Raw genomic sequence first — 6,546 nt, forward strand, 5'->3', positions numbered from 1 at the left:
TTATTGAATAAAATGCAGAGTGGCAAGTACCTCTTGTGATAACTTTTATAGATTTCCAGGGAAGTCTCTGGAAAATTATGGCATGCTATAGAATACCATCAAAATCATTAGAATTGTTTGACGGGTTGTTGACAATGTCAAGAGGAAATTAACTGCAGAAGGCAACTGAGAAATATTATGGGCAAATGATAAAGTACAATTGGATGACCTTGTTTTTGCTGGTGGCATAGTGTTGCCCAGTTCAGCACATCACTTAATGGAAGAAAAGACCCAGCTTTTGGCAGACACAGAAAAACAAGTTGGTTTGTTCTTCAACCAGGGGAAGACAAAATATATGTCAGTCAATGTTTCAAAAGCAGCCATCAGAGAAGACAGAGAAACATGAGAAGAACATTATCTGGGCAGCGAGATGTGCAATGATGGTAATACCGTGCTAGATATCCAGCAATGGATAGCAAAAGCAGCAAACAACTTTCATAAACTTGAAAAGATTTGGAAAGGAGCATGATCAGCACTGATACAAGACTAGAATTTAACACTAGCATCATATCTGTCCTCTGTTACAGAGCACAGTCATGGAAATCCATAACAGCAATTGATAAGAAGATCAAGTCATTCCAAAGTAAATGCCATCAGAAGATTTTCAGAGTTCACTAGAAAAAGTTCATTACAACACGGAAAATTCTCACTAGAGCAAACCAACTTAAAGCATCAAATATGGCAAGATGATGATGATAGCTATATTTAGGACAAGCTTTAAGGATGCCACATACACGACTTCCATGGCAAGACACCATCTGGAAAGAGAAAAAGAGGACTACCTCAGAAACATTATGTAGAATCTTATTATGTAGAATTATGTAGATATTATTATCTACATTATCATTATGTAGAATTTAGAAAGAAGCTAAATCCATCAACATGATGCCTGGAAGCCTGAACAGACCAGCACAAGATGGAAATAAATGACACAAACTGGTGGACACTCCATGCACCTGAGAGTGCAGAAGGATAAAGAAGCATTATTATGTCCATTTTGTGCACACAATCCAAGGCCCCACTGGCAGTGATTGCTTTGGCTGACTACCTTACTTTAAGGCCATCAGCATCAGTTTGTAAATTATTATTCCTTCCAGTTACAGTGCAGCTGGGTTTCCTTTGGCAGCTGTTTAGGCTCAGTGGTTGAGAAATTTCAAAGCAGCTAAAGGGATTTAGACACATCTTCCACTATGTCTAAATTCCTTAGATTGCTTTGAAAGATCTCAGCTAGTGTATTTATACAGCTTCTTCAGACTTTGTGGCCGCAGATACCTTGATCTTTTGAAGAAGTGTGCATTTTAAATTTTTAGCATGTGCTCAGAACAAAGGCTAAGGAAGATATAAAGACTGCATTTTGTACAGCTTTAGACAATATCAGTGCTGGGGAGGCTACAGGAGACTTGTAGAATTCAAGGCCAGAAGGAACCAATGTGATTATCTAGTCTGACCACTGGCTGAGAATTTTTGCGCTATGGACAGAAAGATGAGGTTATCCTGGGCTAAATATTTGTTGAAAATGCGTAACAGGTGCCGTTCAGATGCCATGCGCAGCAGGTCAAAGTTCTATGCTGAGGCAGAGCAGCAACCTTCCGTTTTCTGTAATGAAAGTATTTATTTATTTTTAAAGTTTACATATTGTTAAAAAGCATTATGAAATAAGAAATCACAGATGCACAAGTTCCCATCTGGCTCCACCTAGTGGACCTGGTTGCAACTGGGAAACTGAACGGAGGGTGAGCAGAGAGAGTATATAGTACATGAGGCTGGCAGTGTAATACACTTTATTTTGAAATGTGGCCATATAAATGATAAGCTGCAGTGGGAAGTGAGGTGCACTGGTTGCATTTATGCCTAACTCATAAGAAGTATATGATATTTAGGATGTCCATATGTCCTGTTTTGGCCAAGCAAAACTGAACATTTGTAAAGTTTGCTCTTGCCAACTGATGATCAGTTGGCAAAAACAAACTGGACAAATGCCCAGTTTTGCCAAAAATGTCGGGTGCACCCCTCCTAGGGGTGCGTGGAGGAACGCTCGGGGGGGGGGGGGTGTCTAGGGCAGGGGGGCACCCTCAGGCCAGTCCTGGGGGGAAGGGGGGAGTGCCACCCTCGGGCCAGCCCCATATGGTATCCTGTTTTCACTTTGGGAAATATGGTCACCTAATGATATTGCACATGTATTCACATTGTAGCAGAGAGCGCTGAAGTACTATTGAGCAACAGAGAGTGAAGATAGTTCATAGAAATAATAGAAATGGAGGACTGGAAGGGACCTTGAGAGGTCACCTAGTCCAGTCCCCTGCACCAGGGCAGGAATAAGTATTATCTAGACCAGCCCTTACAGGTGTTTGCCAAACCTGTTCTTAAAAACCTTCAGTGACAGAGATTCCACCACCTCCACAGGACGCTCCAGTGCTTAATTACCCTGACAGTTAGGAAGTTTTTCCTAATGTCTAATCTAACACTCCCTTGCTGCAATTTAAGCCCACTACTTCTTGTCCTGTCCTCAGTGGATAAGGAGAACAAGTTGCTATACCTAGCAGATGCTTGTTATGAATATACATATTGGAATAAAGTAATAATAAATTCATATCTCCACCCTTCATTTATAGACCTCAAAGTGCTTTACAAATGACTGCAAATATCAGAGCTGGTCAACTTCTTTTTTTGACAAAGAATGCTGGGAGACAATTTGTGTTCTTGTGGATTTTTGAAAAATTTACAAATGAAAAGTTTTGAATTTTTGTTTAGTTTTGGTGGGGAAAATCTTTGTCTTTCTCACTTTCTTATTCTCCCCTGCCCCCCTCTTTCCAATGAGGAAAAAAAGGTGGGTGGACAAAAAAGGGAGAGAAAGCGGAGAAAAACATTTTTTCTTACTTTTCAATTTTTCAAGTGGAAAGAAGGAGAAAAAATAACAGCAGTTAGAGCAAGTGTGTTTTATTCCCACTGAAAGAAAACAAGTGTTTTGAAATATTTTTAAAATTTTTCAAAAAAGTGTTCTGAAATTTTTCATTAAATGTATTTACTTTTTTTTTTTGACCATCACTTATACTTATCACAATCCCTATTTTACAGACAGGGAAATTGAGGAGGAGAGGTGAAGTATGAAATCTCTCTCTTTCTGTAGCTTGGTAGAAAACCATGTGGTGCTCTGTTGTAGCCGTGCAGTATACCCCTCTGTAATTGCCAGTGTAGAGATGCACCACTGAGCAAGAGGCTTCTGGAGTCATTTTGTCACACTGAGCTCTTTTTCCCAGCATGGAGGAGGCTGGGGTCAGGACACCAAGCTCTCTTAGGATTGTGTCATTAGTAGCTTGCTGGACCAGAGCCGCCTTTGTGCTCATAGAGCAAGAAAAGGCATTGTGGTTCTGGAAGGGATTACAATGAGGGTGAAGAAGAGACGCCTTGAACACTCATGTAGGTACTATTCTAATTTCCTGCAGACACAACTACACAAGACTGTTAAAGACTGAAAAAAATCTCTCTCATATCACTGATAAATGGAACAAAAAGTAACCTGATTGTTTTCTCATAGCAACATCAGATTACAGATCACTTAGTTTTATCTCAGATGGGTGAGTGAATCAGTCACCACATACCACTATGACCTCTGTATTCACACTTGAGAAGGGAACGACAAGTTTCCTAAGAAAAGTAAGAAAGAAATGAGTGTTAATTTTCAGCTTGAAAAGTAATCAGATGTTGATTACAAAAGTAATCCTGAGAACTAATTACTTTTGCTGTAATCATTTACTTTTGAACTCCTGCTTATGTATGTACGGTGATGAGTCCATTACAACTCCATTGGGTTCCCGCTAACAGGCACATTCTAGTAAAAATAAAGCAGTGCAGAGCTGTGTGTGTGTGTCGTGTAAAGGAGCAACATAAGGGATTTAATTCATGTAACACTAGGTGCTGGGTGATTATTCATTTGTGCAGCTGTGCTTCTGCAGCATTCTTCCCCTTTTAATTTGCAGTGCGCTGTGTTCCCAATGAATAAAAACAGGCGACTAAACTGTGCTTTGAGAAATGTTGATTTTGGTTTTGCATACACAGCAAAGCTGCGTGCGGTAGCAAGATATAAACTTGTTTTATTTTATTTAATTAATAGATGCAGTAATAGAATTCAGGGATCTCAATCATGTAGTGGGGATTTTAGCAGCAGTTCTATCATGCAATGCCATTATTTGCGGTGTGGTTATTATTCCATGCATTTCTGAAGTGTTTATCAGCCTATGAGCTCCTTTTATGTAGTTTAGAAATACAAATTATCCCCAAATTTGGACAAGCCTGTCCTTCACCAATCTCTGGCAAATAAATAAAAATAAATGCATACTGTAAGATATAAAACAGTGGCATGAAGGAGTGCTGTCCATCAATTAAAAAAAAAAAAAGGAAACACAAAAGCAATCAAGTTGTACAGCAGATATTTAAAAATACTTAAGCAAAATCTTGTTTCTGCTGCTGCATTATATGGAGAACCCCTTTTAAATAATAATATTTAGCTGTCACATAGCACTTTTCATTCATAAACCTCAAGCTGCAGGACTGGGACCATAGTGGATATAAATAGAAGGCAGCTGTCTTGAATAACTCCTGAAAAGGAACTAAACTCTGTCCTTCCCACCATTTGCCCACTTTGAGCTAAGTACTTCTTCCTCTATTAGCTGCACCAATTGCTGATGGGTGGCAAATTCTGTAGTCATCCACTAGCCGTCATCTTCAGCCCTCAACTAAAACCTCTCCAACGCATCATCAAGGACCTACAACCGATCCTGAAGGACGACCCATCACTCTCACAGATCTTGGGAGACAGGCCAGTCCTTGCTTATAGACAGCCCCCCAACCTGAAGCAAATACTCACCAGCAACCACACGCCATACAACAAAAACACTAACCTAGGAACCTATCCTTGCAACAAAGCCCGTTGCCAACTGTGTCCACATATCTATTCAGGGGACACCATCATAGGCCTAATAACATCAACCACACTATCAGAGGCTCGTTCACCTGCACATCTACCAATGTGACGTATGCCATTGTGTGCCAGCAATGCCCCTCTGCCATGTACATTGGCCAAACCGGTCAGTCTCTACGTAAAAGAATAAATGGACACAAATCAGAAGTCAAGACTTATAACATTCAAAAACCGGTTGGAGAACACTTCAATCTCTCTGGTCACTCAATTACAGACCTAAAAGTTACAATATTACAACAACAAAAACTTCAAAAACAGACTCCAACAAGAAACTGCTGAATTGGAATTAATTTGCAAACTGGACACCATTGAATTAGGCTTGAATAAATACTGGGAGTGGATGTGTCATTACACAAAGTAAAACTATTTCCCCATGTTTATTCCCCCCCTACTGTTCCTCGCACGTTCTTGTTAACTGCTGGAAATGGCCCATCTTGATTATCACTACAAAAGGTTTTTTTTTTCCCCCCCCCTCTCCTGCTGGTAATAGCTCACCTTACCTGATCACTCTCCTTACAGTGTGTATGGTAACACCCATTGTTTCATGTTCTCTGTGTATATAAAATCTCCCCACTGTATTTTCTACTGCATGCATCCGATGAAGTGAGCTGTAGCTCACAAAAGCTTATGCTCAAATAAATTGGTTAGTCTCTAAGGTGCCACAAGTCCTCCTTTTCTTTTTGCAAATTCTGTAGTGTTTACTCAACAGGTGACCTGCTCTTGTTGTGAAATTCCTCACACTTCCTATTTTATCAGACTGCCAAGAAATGTGTCACCAGTATTTTTGTCAAATACCAGATTAATAACATGTAGTATGTGTTCTTGAAGCAACTTTCTCATGCAAAGATTTTGCATTAATTTTACCATGGATTTTGGCTCTGTGTAAAGCAGCTCTGAATTCTGTTTGTTTTGGATGGCATTGAGAAGATGGATGCCGTTCATTCTGTGTGAATGAATGGTGGTGGTGGTGTACAGCACAAGAATAACTGCTGGAGAGCTGGTTACAACAAGGATGTCCCCCAATATGGTTAAAACGTGGGTCTGTCTTGTAGCATGGAGAGCAGCTTAGTTGCTCAGATACTGTGTTGAAGAGCACACTATAGGAACTCAACTGATAAGTAAAAATGACTTTATATTAAGGATGCTCCCTTCAGAGATGCCACAACCGCTTATGACAAGTCTCTGTCCAAGGTTGTAGCATTGTTGACTCAAGGCCACTATAGGGTGGACAGGCTCTGTGACCCCATGACATTTTTCAGAGGGGGAGGGGTTTGTCCTAGTGTCCATGGCCAAAAATTTCCCTCCCCTGCCCAGTGTTGTATGTTGAATTGCTGGTGCACTCCCAGCCCAGGAGCACTGAATAGGTACATAATTTGCAATGCATGTCAGAATCCTTCAAGGCGAAAGATGTAATAGGTAGCATCATAGGGATAGATGCTATATAGGCTACTTTAGAAATAAATGGGAATTGAATGTCTACATTCCTGGGTGACTTTGAAAATCCCACCTGTGAAATATACTCATCGCTA

This window comes from Lepidochelys kempii, chromosome 2 (genome assembly GCF_965140285.1).
Source record: "Lepidochelys kempii isolate rLepKem1 chromosome 2, rLepKem1.hap1, whole genome shotgun sequence".
In the NCBI taxonomy this organism is placed as follows: domain Eukaryota; kingdom Metazoa; phylum Chordata; order Testudines; family Cheloniidae; genus Lepidochelys; species Lepidochelys kempii.